Source organism: Sphaeramia orbicularis, chromosome 13, assembly GCF_902148855.1.
Source record: "Sphaeramia orbicularis chromosome 13, fSphaOr1.1, whole genome shotgun sequence".
Classification (NCBI taxonomy): domain Eukaryota; kingdom Metazoa; phylum Chordata; class Actinopteri; order Kurtiformes; family Apogonidae; genus Sphaeramia; species Sphaeramia orbicularis.
Window position 1 is genome coordinate 35,662,190 of NC_043969.1, and position 13,120 is coordinate 35,675,309.

The following is a 13,120-nucleotide window of genomic DNA, read 5'->3' on the forward strand; positions in this document are numbered from 1 at the left end:
ATGAGATTTCATATCTTGCCAGTAGAGGGTAGATTAAAACCTGTCACAGTGGTGCATTAAGGTCATACATGGAAAGGAAATACAGGGTGTTCCAAAAAAATTGACATAATTTGAGATGTCCATATTGGAGAAATTATACTTAATAGGATTGATTTTGGACATAAAATGTTTTTATTCTACAAATTTCAAACAAAAAATTCTGGGGGATGGTAATTTTATAATGTTAGGGTTTTGTTTTCTGACAAATTCACATTGTGCATTCACATTTGACTGAGTTTGGACATACTTGAATACACAGAACACCTTTTCTGTTGCAGTAAACGGCATGTCTGTTCCTGAAAGCAGAACAATAAAAATGATTACACTTTTTTGAGCAAAAAGCAAACAAATTTTAAACAAATTATTAGGTGATGAAATGATGTTAAATTTTTAATCAGGTGTTTTGTTTTTTTTTGCATTGTCAAATATCAGGGTGACAAAAAGTTTGTAAAGGGACAAATTTAGTTCAACAATTGACATTTAGCAGAAGGTACAACCATACGGAAGTGGTCAGCTGTGTTTTATCAGCCTCGTATGTTCATGAAATAACAGTAAACTAAAATATCTACATGTTTTAATGAGGTAAATTTAAAACTAGATTAAATTAGATGAAACTAATGATCCCACAGTGGGGGAAATTCACTTCTAAAGGCAGCAACAAGAAAATATGCATCCATAAGGTACAGTGCAAAATATAACCAATACAACAAATAATTATGATAATAAGTAATAAAACTAAAGGCTATATTGAATGGATGAATGATTTATTTATTTTTAAAATGGGACAGTTACATGTAAATACGAGAGATTATAGCCATACTACTAATTTCCATCTCAACTCCCACTGGTAGGTAAAAGAAAAAAAAAAAAAAACAGCTTACAGATAATAATACCATAACTAAAGTAAAATATATTTCATTCATTCATTTTATTTATTTGTTTTGAGCAGAAGAAAAAAAATTAAATTTTTTTAATGTACAAGAAACTAATATCTGAGCAAATACATTAATAAATAATAAAGATGAACAAGAAAAAATATCAATTACAAAATAAATTCAATATGTACTGCTCAAAAAGGAGTGGGAAGAAGAAAACTTATTAAATCCCACCCCTATCTCACATTTATACAACATAATACATGACTTTTGCTTCCTTAATAATAAAGTAACATCTGTTTTGAGCCCTAATAATGTAAATAACACATAGAAAACAGATTAGGAAAACTTTAAATATATATACAAAAAGGAAAAATAAGCAACAACACAACGTACACACAGACAAAAAAAAACGATTAAAGTTTGCTCATGAATCATATGATAAATATCCCACACTGTAAAAAAAAAAAAAAAAAAAACAACGTAAAAAAGCAGTATTATTCCGGCAGCAGGGGTGCCGAAATAATACTGTAAAATAACGGAAAATAATCATCTCATAAAAATATGGAAATTTCCATAATTTAAATACAGTTTTTTGCCCTAACTTTACATGAGATTTTGCATATTTTTTTTTACTTTTTAATGTTTAATAAAGAATATTTGAATATTTGCATGTATTAAAACAATCAAATTCCCTATACATATATATATATACACACACACACCCACACCCACACATATATATATATATATATATATATATATATATATATATATATATATATATATAATTTTCACTGAGACTAAGTTGTACAATCCACTGATAAAAACTGTACAGGGCTTATACATGTTACACATTCACAAAAATACATTTATTAAACATTTTTGTTGTGAAACCTCCCATAACTACACAAGATATTGGTCAATTGACAAACAATTCTTGTAAAACTTACAGAACAAATACTTCTTTAACGGTTAATTGTCAGTAATTTTATCTTGTTTAAATTTTTTTTTTTTTTTTACAGTATTAAACTTTAACAGTTTAATCTCATCAATAGAAAAGAGATATTTGTGAAATTATGATACATTTGCAAATGTACTTTAACTGTAATTTTCTGTGAAAAAAAGAAAAAAAATTCTTTTAAAAAACTGATATTTTTTGGTTATTCACAGTTACAGTTTTTTCGTGTTATTTTCCATTTGACATGTAAAATCACAGTCTATTTTTGTCATTTCATTGATATTTTCCTGTATCTTAAAAATACAGGAAAAATCTGTAAAATAAACAGTGAAAATTCTGTTAAATTACAGATTTTTTTTTACAGTACATTGTTGCTGTTTCATAATCATATTTACATAGATTTGCAGGATTAGTATGAATGCACATTGGATTATTTTTCTTATATTTAAATAAGAAGGATCCCTGCAGGAGACTGGCTGCACATACACTGCACCAATGGACGGTTAAATATGACATTATAAATAAAACAGGAACCCCAGTGTTTCCCCACACACACACCCTCACCCTCACACAAACATACATGTACAACTACACACACTCGGATACACACTGGTACGGATCCGGGTTTAGCCGCATTCTGATTGGCTCTGACAATAAATAAGTGGCATCCTCATGATCCACTTGCACACCGTCTCCAAGGACCGGGAGCCCCGCCTCTGTCGGTGGTGTGGAAACAACACGCATGGTCCGTGGACATGCAGGCAGACCTTGGAGACGCGGCGGGACTCGGCATGGAAAACGTCCGTGCGTAAAAAAACATGATCATTTCAATGTCAGGACCGAAGCAACCGGAGCCCGACGGTGGAGGCGGTGACAGGTACGCGCACCACACCACACCACAGTAACCGGGGATAAACGTGTTCGGTGTCCGGTCATGCCTTCCCACTCTGGTCCTAGTGCCGACGGAACGCGACGCATGACCGCCCCGTTCCATCATCCAAGTTTATAGAAGGTGACGGACGGATGCCGCACCGGGGAGCGCGCGCACACACGGAATATATTTGCGCACCAAGTGAGTCCGGTATATACGGTGTCGGTTTTGCAGTGATTTTTTTTTTTTTTTTTTTTGGAGAACATAATCCGCATCAGGGTATCAGGGTGGACGTGTGACGGGGTTTGGTGCGTGCGTCCACATATTGCCATTTCCGCGCCGTTGCATGAATGCGCATCATGTTCAGCAGCCGCACCGGGTTATAAAAACACAAAATAAATAAATAAATAAATAAATAAATAAAAATGTGCTTTACTTCAGCTGCAGGATGTTTGTTTTTTAATGCAAGCAGAAAAATTCAGACCTGCTCCCTGTGATGCGTTTGGAGGTGGTGTCTGTGGGGGTCATTTCTGCAGCTGCGTGCGGTAAATTGTTGCATCAAGTGTCATTGAGTGGCAGGATCAGGATGCGTGTTTGTGTCAGTGTCATCTGTGTTGTGTTTACACCTAAAGTACACAGGTCACGAACAGGTGATTCATGTGAAAGGCGATAGTTGTGCTTTACTCTGTGACCTTAAGGTGTCAAGTTTGTTGCAGCGTCACTGTGGTGGTGTTGGACTGGTGCAACTCAGCTGGTGTTTTCTGGAATATATATGTGTGTGTGTGTGTGTGTGTGTGTGATGCGCATAAAGGTGCACAGACTAGAACAGGTGTGACTGTGTTGTGTTGTGGGTGGGAGTCTTTCAGGGCAGGTTAGGACGAGCTGCATCAGATAATATTCAGAAGTCATTAAAATGTCTAATTAAATCATTGGAAATGACTTGAAATGACCTGGAGCACTCAGTTCTTTTTCCACCTGTGAAACTGACTGTGGATCAGTTCCATCAGTGCAGCAGATGTGGGCAGATATATGCTGCTGGTTTGACTTTGTGCTACCTAAGGTGAGAAATCTATACAGTATTTCTGCAAAAACACAACTCGGTCCACTGCAAAGGCAAACTGAAGTTGTTGGTTTTTTTTCTGGGTTGTTGTGAATGACCTGGCAGATCGGGGGGGTAGCAAATGTGGGCCCCATGAAAGGTTAAGGCTGTGGGCTCTTCGTAATGTAAAGTAAGTAAATTTGTTGGAGGGGGGAGATATGTACAGGGTGGGGAAGCAAAATTTACAATATTTTGAGGCAGGGATTGAAAGACAGTGTATGACCAATTAGTTTATTGAAAGTCATGAGAATTTAAATCTTCAAATCATATTTTACTGCATTTCTAACGGTCTTGTTGTCTACCTCAAGTTCAATTGCCATTTTTCTCATGGATTTGGTTGGATCCTTTAGAATTTTGGATTTGAGAGCTTTAATAAAAGCTTTGGTACGTTTTTTGTTGCTTCCTCCACTTCCAGACTTTCTCGTAATAGTTTTGCTCATAGTCATTCTCTTCTTTCCATTATAAACAGTCTTTATGGACACTCCAACTATTTTTGAAATCTCCTTTGGTGTGACGAGTGCATTCAGCAAATCACACACTCTTTGACATTTGCTTTCCTGATTACTCATATGGGCAAAAGTTTCTGCAAAGGTATGGATAATAGTGTTAGGTATGATTATGACATCAATATATGTTTGGTTTGAAAACAATTGACGTAGTGCCTGTGGAGAAAAAACAACTAAATGTTCATTGTAAATTTTGCTTCCCCACCCTGTACATTGGGGTGTGTGGAACGGGACTAGAAAAACAACTGAGTGGGGGAAAAAAAGCCTGGAAAAACATATGATGGAAAAAAAAAAAAACAGGAAAAAAATTTAGTGGGGGGAAAAAATCCAAGGAAACAACATTAGTGGGGGAAAAAAAATCCCAGGAAAGAAATTCAGTGGGGAAAAAAATCCCAGGAAAAACGTTTAGTGTGGAAAAAATCCCAGGAAAAAAATTAGTGGGGAAAAAATCCCAGGAAAAAAATAAGTGGTGAAAAAAATCCAAGGTAAAAAATTGTGGGGAAAAAATCCCAGGAAAAAAATCAGCGGGGAAATAAAATCCCAGTACAAAAATTAGTGGGGTAAAAAAAAAAAAAAACAGGAAAAAATTTTGTTTGGAAAAAAAAAACAGGAGAAAATTTTGTTGGGAAAAATGAAAAAAACAGGAAAAAGACTTTCAGTCGGTTTTAAACAGTCCTAAATCCCTCACATATGACTAATTGATGCCTTTGGGATTTTTTAGAACTGTCTTCTTCCCTGGAGTCTCTGTGCCTTATTGCCTCACAGGTTTTCCCTGGATCATGTCTGGACCTGCTGCTGTGGTCCTGCCTCTGTCCTGTCTTCATCATCCTCCTCACTCACTTATCCATACAGGGGGTGTGTTTGTTCCGTTAGTGCTGTAACTGGTGTGAAACCGAAAGCCAAACTTAACTTTAGGTTCCTCAAGGAAGGAAATGTATGTGCAAATTGGTAATGGGAAAAATAAAAAAAAAGACCTTGTGTATGTGGGGGGGGGGGGGGGACTAGAAAAACAATTCAGTGGGGGAAAAACAGGAAAAAAATGTAGTGGGGGAAAAAAAATCCCAGGAAAAAAATTACTGGGGAAAAAAATCCCAGAAAAAAAATGTAGTGGGGAAAAAAAATTTAGTCCAGTAGATGTGTGTCCAGATGATTTGGAGACCTAGATGAACTAAAACAACTTTGACAATACATTGATAAGTGGCTTTTTTTCCTCCTTAAAAACTTTTTTGAGACTTCTATAGGAATTTGTCTCTAATGGAACTTTCCGTAAGTGATTTATCATCATTTATTTTAATATTATTCTCTACATTTTGCGTTTTTTAGTAAAAATGTAGCATTTTCCTATATTTAATTCACTGATCTTTATTAAAGCTCATTTTAAATTCAAACATAATCTGAGAAAACTGGATAAATAGTGACTTTTGGTGCAAAATATGTCATAAAATTAACATAAACACAAGCCTTCAACCACTGTCCCTTTGTTAAACTCCATGGGTTTTACTGGTGAATCGATGCTGTAGGAGATCATAGTGTTTCCATGTTCACTACGGAGCCTCTGAACGTCCGAACGGATCATATCTGATGTCGCTGAAAAGCTGAGAAACTGCATTTTACCTGAATTATTTAAAAGTATTGACATGATTAGTCGATCTGAAGTTATTAAACATTTTAGATCGTTAGACGCTTTTGATCAACAGCTGATGTTTAGGTCTTAAAGCAGTGGTTAACCCTCTTTTTTTGGCTCATGACCCCATTTTAACATCACAAATTCCTGGCGACCCCAGACATTCAAAACGGAGACTTTTTTTTTTTTGGCTAAAATTAATTTGTTTTTGATCATGTAATAGTTTGCTATGCAATGTTTCAAATAAATGTACATTTTAGACGACATTTAGTCTACTTAATGTATATTATTATGGACGGAGGCAGAAAAGCCAGGTGGAGATTACTGCACAAAGTGAGAATTTGATTTTCCTTGGTCAGGATATGTACAGTCAGTCCAGCTTGGATTTACAAGGCTGACAATTAATACTGAACAAACAAGAACTCAAACTATGAATTATGAAAGAGCTGCAGCATCTGAAACTGACCACAATGAACATTTGACAGATAAACAGAACCACAGTGCTTCAGTTTCAGCTTCACAGTTTGTCATGTCTTTTATGGATTGGGATCGTCTCTGTCAACTCACTATATATTGTTTATTAGTTTTTTTTTTTTTTTTTTTAATCAATTACTAGAAATTTCAGGTGACCCCAAGGTTGAAAAACGGTCTTAAAGGGTTAAAGATTATATGATGAATAAGGCAGCAAAGTATTATCTGTTATATTTACTGTGGATACTTGTGATATCAGACCAATTTAGGAAAAAGTTGATCCATCTTCTTCCACCTTTTTTTTCTACAATATTTTATTCAGATGCTCCTGCAGATGAATTGCATTTTGACGTCTAAACTCTAAAACATGACCTAACCTGGAGGAGAACTGGTTTGTAGAAGGTGTTTAATTCAGAGATTATGTAACCTCCGATTCCCTCAGTCAACAACATGTATAATTCTGTGTTGGAGAACCATGGGAAAACAAACCTGTCACGCTATGGGGCATCCTGTCTGACTTCAGTGCTTAGTGACGTGCCCTTGGGGGGGGGGGGGGGGGGGGGGGTAACCCGAGTCCACCTGTGACATGCCTGCACAGACTTCAACCCGTCCATCCCTCCCTCTCTCTCTCAGCCCGGTCAGGTTGGAACCAGCCTCTATGTCTCAAAGATCTCAAATGTTAGACCAACTTGTCGTAAGTGTTTTGTCAGAAATGAAAGAATGCATTTATACGGCGACATTCATATGGTAATTTTCTGGCTTTTTGCACAATCCGTGACTTTGTTCTTGGTGCGTGTATAGAAGTATACGACCGAACGCAGTTGATTTCTTGAAATGCGCATAATTTAACCCTCATAAGTGCTCTTTGTGAATTATTCATCTCCATCCCACTTGCACATAACTCCTCATTCATTTGCAAAGTAAATAGTGAAGGCACTAGTGTTTTGCTTAGTGTCAAGTAAATAACACACTGAGTCTAGTTTGACAAGACCAACACAGGCGGTTCACTCCGACTCACATCACTAACGATTCGACTTCCCCTGCTTTAACAGTGAGTAAAAGCACAGATTTTACTCCTTATGCTGCAGTGTTGAATCTAATGGAAAACGATTTCCAGTTTAATTTAGTCAACTTTCTGTGTTTTTTTTTTTTTTTTAAAGGAATCTAATGATAAAAAGAGAAATGTGAAAATAGTGTTGAGATTATAATAGATATTGTTTATGATCTGAACTTGTCTTTTAAGCTAGGGCTGCACGATATTGGAAAAAAACTGACATTGCGATTTTTTTTTTTTTTTTTTTTTTTTTTTTTTAGCCCTGTGATATATATTGTGATATGAAAAAATACTCAGGAGGATATAATAGCTGTGTGGCACCAACGTAAATGGTCAAACGAATTAGTTGTGTTTCAGTATCATCCTTCTTGTAGCCCAGGGGTGTCAAACTCATTTTAGTTCAGGGGCCACATTCACCCCAATATGATCTCAAGTGGGCCGGACCAGTAGAATACCAGTGAAAAAAGTAAAATTACATTATGATAATGTCTATATCTACATCATTTCCTTAAAAATCTGAATAACGTGAACAATTTGACATGTCTTAAGAAAAATAAGTGCAGTTTTAACAATATTCTGCATCAGGTTATCAGTTTACACATGTGCATTACAATTAACATTACAATTACAAATACACAAAACATATAGTACCAGGTATAACATTGATAAAATTGCATTTACAAGACATTTCACATTGTTCATATTTTTTCAGGTTATTCACATTTGTTGTAAAAGGATAGTTTGTTACTGTAAACATTTTCAAGTAATTTTACTTTTTTTTTTACACTTTAAACAAAGATAAAATCTGCAGTTGTCATTATTTATAGGTTATAATGACAGTATTTTTCTAGACTGACCCAACTGAGATCTAATTGGTTTATATGTGTATGTATGGAACCTGAATTAAAATCATTTTGACACTATTGATTGTTGATATCTTCAGAGTAATTTTTTCATTTCACAAATTCATCCCGCAGGCTGGATGGGACCCTTTGGTGGGCCGGATTTGGCCCCCAGGCCACATGTTTGACACCTGTGTTGTAGCCGAAATAATTCCAGATAACTGACGCTGTGTTTCTTTTTGGTACCAAGTCTTTGTTTTTGGTGATTTTCTCGTGTTCGTTGCTCATTTTTCAATGTTGTTACCAGCGACTCACTCCAAACTGATTAAGAATTATTGTGATTGGTGGATCGCTGTGTGCAGTGTGTGTCAGGTACCCAGGCTGACCTTAGATGAGAACACGTTGAGTTCATTTATCTCCTACATTACAGGACCTGCGATGTGACTATTACGGACACGTACATCGCGATATCGATGCTCAAACGATGTATTGTGCAGCTCTATTTAAGCCACACATTGCGAGTTAACTTCAATTGGGTTTCTTCTTCAGGAACAAATCCTGTTTTTCTTTCAAGGAAAAGCAACATTTTTGCATCTACATGTATTTTCTGTTATTATTAACCAAATCATTTACTGTAAAAAAAAACAAAACAACAAACATTCATAAATGCTAAATATGACACAATTCTAGCAGTACCAGTTAAGGCATTTTATTAATGTAGACATACCTGTTTTCTCTCAGTTAAATAAAAAAAAGGTTCATAATTGTTAATTGACATATTTAGAATTAATGTAAATTCAATTCTAAAACCAGTATCAGTGAACTTTTTTTGATCTGAACTTGTCTTTTAGGCCACATATTGTAGTTAACTTAAATTCGGCTTCTTCTTCAAGAACAAATCCTGTTATTCTTTCAAGAAAAAGCAAAATTTTTGCATCTTTCTTACCTACAACTAGAATAACAATGTGTTTTCTGTCATTATTAACCAAATTATTTACTGTAAAAAAAAAATAAAATCATTCATAAATGCAAAATATGACAATTCTAACTGTAACAGTTAAGGTATTTTATTGATGTAGACATACTTTTCTCTGTTAAATTAAAAAAAAAAAGTCTTTAATTGTTAACTGACATATTTAGAAATAATGTAAATTAAATTCTAAAACCAGTATCAGTCAACTTTTTTTGATCTGAACTTGTCTTTTAAGCCACATATTGTGATTTAACTTAAATTGGGTTTCTTCCTCAGGAACAAATCCTGTTTTTCTTTCGAGAAAAAGCTAAATTTTTGCATCTTTCTTACCTACAACTAGAATAGCAATGTATTTTCTGTCATTATTAACCAAATCATTTACTGTAAAAAAAAACAAAAAAAAAAACAACATTCATAAATGCAAAATATGACACAATTCTAACAGTACCAGTTAAGGCATTTTATTGATGTACTCATACCTGTTTTCTCTCAGTTAAATAAAAAAAAAGGTTCATAATTGTTAATTGACATATTTAGAATTAATGTAAATTCAATTCTAAAACCAGTATCAGTGAACTTTTTTTGATCTGAACTTGTCTTTTAGGCCACATATTGTAGTTAACTTAAATTCGGCTTCTTCTTCAAGAACAAATCCTGTTATTCTTTCAAGAAAAAGCAAAATTTTTGCATCTTTCTTACCTACAACTAGAATAACAATGTATTTTCTGTCATTCTTAACCAAATTATTTACTGTAAAAAAAAAATAAAATCATTCATAAATGCAAAATATGACAATTCTAACTGTAACAGTTAAGGTATTTTATTGATGTAGACATACTTTTCTCTGTTAAATAAAAAAAAAGTCTTTAATTGTTAATTGACATATTTAGAAATAATGTAAATTAAATTCTAAAACCAGTATCAGTCAACTTTTTTTGATCTGAACTTGTCTTTTAAGCCACATATTGTGATTTAACTTAACTTGGGTTTCTTCTTCAGGAACAAATCCTGTTTTTCTTTCGAGAAAAAGCTAAATTTTTGCATCTTTCTTACCTACAACTAGAATAGCAATGTATTTTCTGTCATTATTAACCAAATCATTTATTGTAAAAAAAATAAAATCATTCATAAATGCTAAATACGACACAATTCTAACTGTAACTGCCGTATACCTGCATTTACCTGTTTTCTCTCAAAGTCTAATTAAAATGTGTCCCTAATTGACATATTTAGAATCAATGTAAATTCAATTCTAAATCCAGTATCGGTGAAGTTTTTTTGATCTGAACTTGTCTTCAGCCACATATTGCAGGTTTTATTCATAAACTGAAACTTAAATTGGTTGTTTCCTCTGGAACAAATCCTGTTTTCCTTTCCCTGCAAAGAAACACCTCATTTGTGCATCTTTCTTTCCATTTGTTGTGGATTAGAGTGATCTGTTCTTTATGAAAGTACATAAACTAGTTCCACCTTCTTTCTCTTTTATTACTGGCTGTACAACTTGTGTTCATCGCTGTTCTTTGTCTGCTGTTGGAAACTCTCCTTTTCTGCATGTCCACATTTATTTATAAATCTCTCCTTGGGCTGCTTCCATTTTTTCTTTGTACATACATGTGTAAAACCCAAAAGCAACATGGTCTGCTTTCTCAAAACATCCTACAAATGATGGTTCAAAGTCAGAGCAGAGTTTGGTAAAACGGCTTCATGGAATGTTTTTTTTTTTTTTTTTTACCAGGGTTCCTGCCATGGGGTCTTAAAAAAAGTCTTAAAAGTCTTGAATTTACAAATCTGCATTTAACCCTTTCATGCATAGTGGTCACTACAGTGGACAGTTATTCTACAGCTGTTGTATATTCTGCTTGTATATGCTGTTCTTGTATGTTCATGGATTTTGTTGTTTTAGTTCCATATCAACCAACACAGTGGACGCTTCTGCATCATCTCATACACTGCAGTTCATACCATTACTGTAACTTTCCTGTTCTTGATGAACCTGACCTGCAGTAACATATTTGAGTGTAAATCAATTGCTAATTGTTATTAGACTGTAATTAACAGATTTTTTTTTTTTTAACAAAAAGTTGTTTTTCTTCTTTTTTTTTTTTGCTGCATATTATCTGAATGAGTAATAACTAGTATTATTGTAGGTTAAAATGTGAGAAAACGTCAGATAAGCAGCACTAAAAATGTTTTTATTTCGTAGTTTTCACACAGTATGACAGTAAATTCAGGTTTCTTTGCATCAAAAATACATTTTTTTAATCTGTTCTGTCATTTGTACATATAAGATGTGCTGCTACTCATTCTGTTTGGCTGCTGCCTCTTGGCCAGGTTGTTATTGTAAATGAGAATCAGTTCTCAAGTAACTTACCTGGTTAAATAAAGGTTAAATATTAAAAAATTTAAAATACATGGTGTCCAACTGAGTGGACATTTTTGTAACTCCATGAGAAATAGGTTCATAAAAAAATTTCAATCACATTCTTTTTTCATGCCTAAAGAAGAATAAAAACACTCAGGAAAAAAAAAAAAAATCTTGATTAAAATTCTCATAATTCATGCATGAAAGTATGGTGGCCCAGAGGTGCAACAGGCCAAAAAATTATCCACTAGACGAAAAAAATTATCTATTACAAGGAGAAAAAAAAAGAGAACAGCCTAAAAAAATTATCCACTAGATGAAAAAAGTTATCTATTACAAGAAAAAAAAAAAGAGAACAGCCTAAAAAAATTATCCACTAGATGAAAAAAATTATCTACTACAAGGAAAAAAAAAGAGAACAGCCCAAAAAAATTATCCACTGTAAGAAAAAAAAGAGAACAGCCTAAAAAAAAATTATCCACTAGATGTAAAAAAAAAAATCCCCTATCAGAAAAAAAAGAGACCAGCCAAAAAAATTATCCACTAAAAGGAAAAAAAAAAAAAAAAAAATGGGCGCTTTTTTTTCTTGTAGTAGACAATTTTTTTCATCTAGTGGATAATTTTTTCAGGCTGTTCTTCTTTCTTTTTTTTTCTTGTAGTAGATGATTTTTTTCGTCTAGTGGATAATTTTTTGGCCTGTTGCACCTCTGGGCCACCGTATGAAAGGGTTAATACCTTAAAAAAGTCTTTATAAGGTATTAAATTTGATAGGATAGGTCTTTTAAGTTATGTTGCCATAAACTTGCTGGCTGTATTGTGTTTAAATTCAGTTCAGTTTTATTTGTAGAGCTCTATATCATGAGGATGCCTCACAGGGCTTTGCAGAATTAGTTGGATATGAAAACAAACAACAGTCAATAAACAGTAAGTGAAGGACATGGATTAATGTCCCGGGCATGTGTCTGTTAAATGTCCAAACTGCAAAGAAAATAACATTATTCCACTCAGTTCCAACCTGACAATTTATATTGAAATTAGGAACCAATTATCACTAACTTTGCAACCCCTGATAAGAAATGACTCAAAATGGCATTGAATCAAGGCACTGGAGTAAATAAATACATGTTCCTAAATTCTAGGAGTCATGAATTTTTGCCAGTATGGCTGTGAAATGGGCGTTAAATTCTGTTCTAAGATAGGGATGTAACGATTACCGGTATAACGATAAACCGCGGTAAAATTGCAGACGGTCAGTATTACCGTTTAAATTCTGATTAAAGTCTAATTATCATGATAACCGTGTTTGATTACCGCACTTTTAGGGGAAAAAACGCCTATGTAAAGATCTGCTTTTATGTCAAATATTTGAGTAAAGTTTTAATTTATTACAATTTTAATTTTATATACCTACTTGAAACCAATATTCACTTTTAAAGTCTTTGA

At 33.9% G+C, this 13,120-nt stretch overlaps 1 protein-coding gene across 2 annotated transcripts in view; it reads left to right on the forward strand.

Moving 5' to 3' along the window:
• The first annotated feature begins 2,576 nt into the window (after positions 1-2,576).
• Positions 2,577-13,120, forward strand: part of tiam1b (TIAM Rac1 associated GEF 1b) — a 93,627-nt gene continuing 83,083 nt past the window's right edge. The window contains exon 1 of one of the 2 annotated variants that reach the window (XM_030151992.1): positions 2,577-2,752. The gene's annotated coding sequence lies outside the window, so the exon portion shown is untranslated. The remainder of the gene's footprint in view (positions 2,753-13,120) is intronic. The other variant, XM_030151990.1, reaches the window with a different exon arrangement.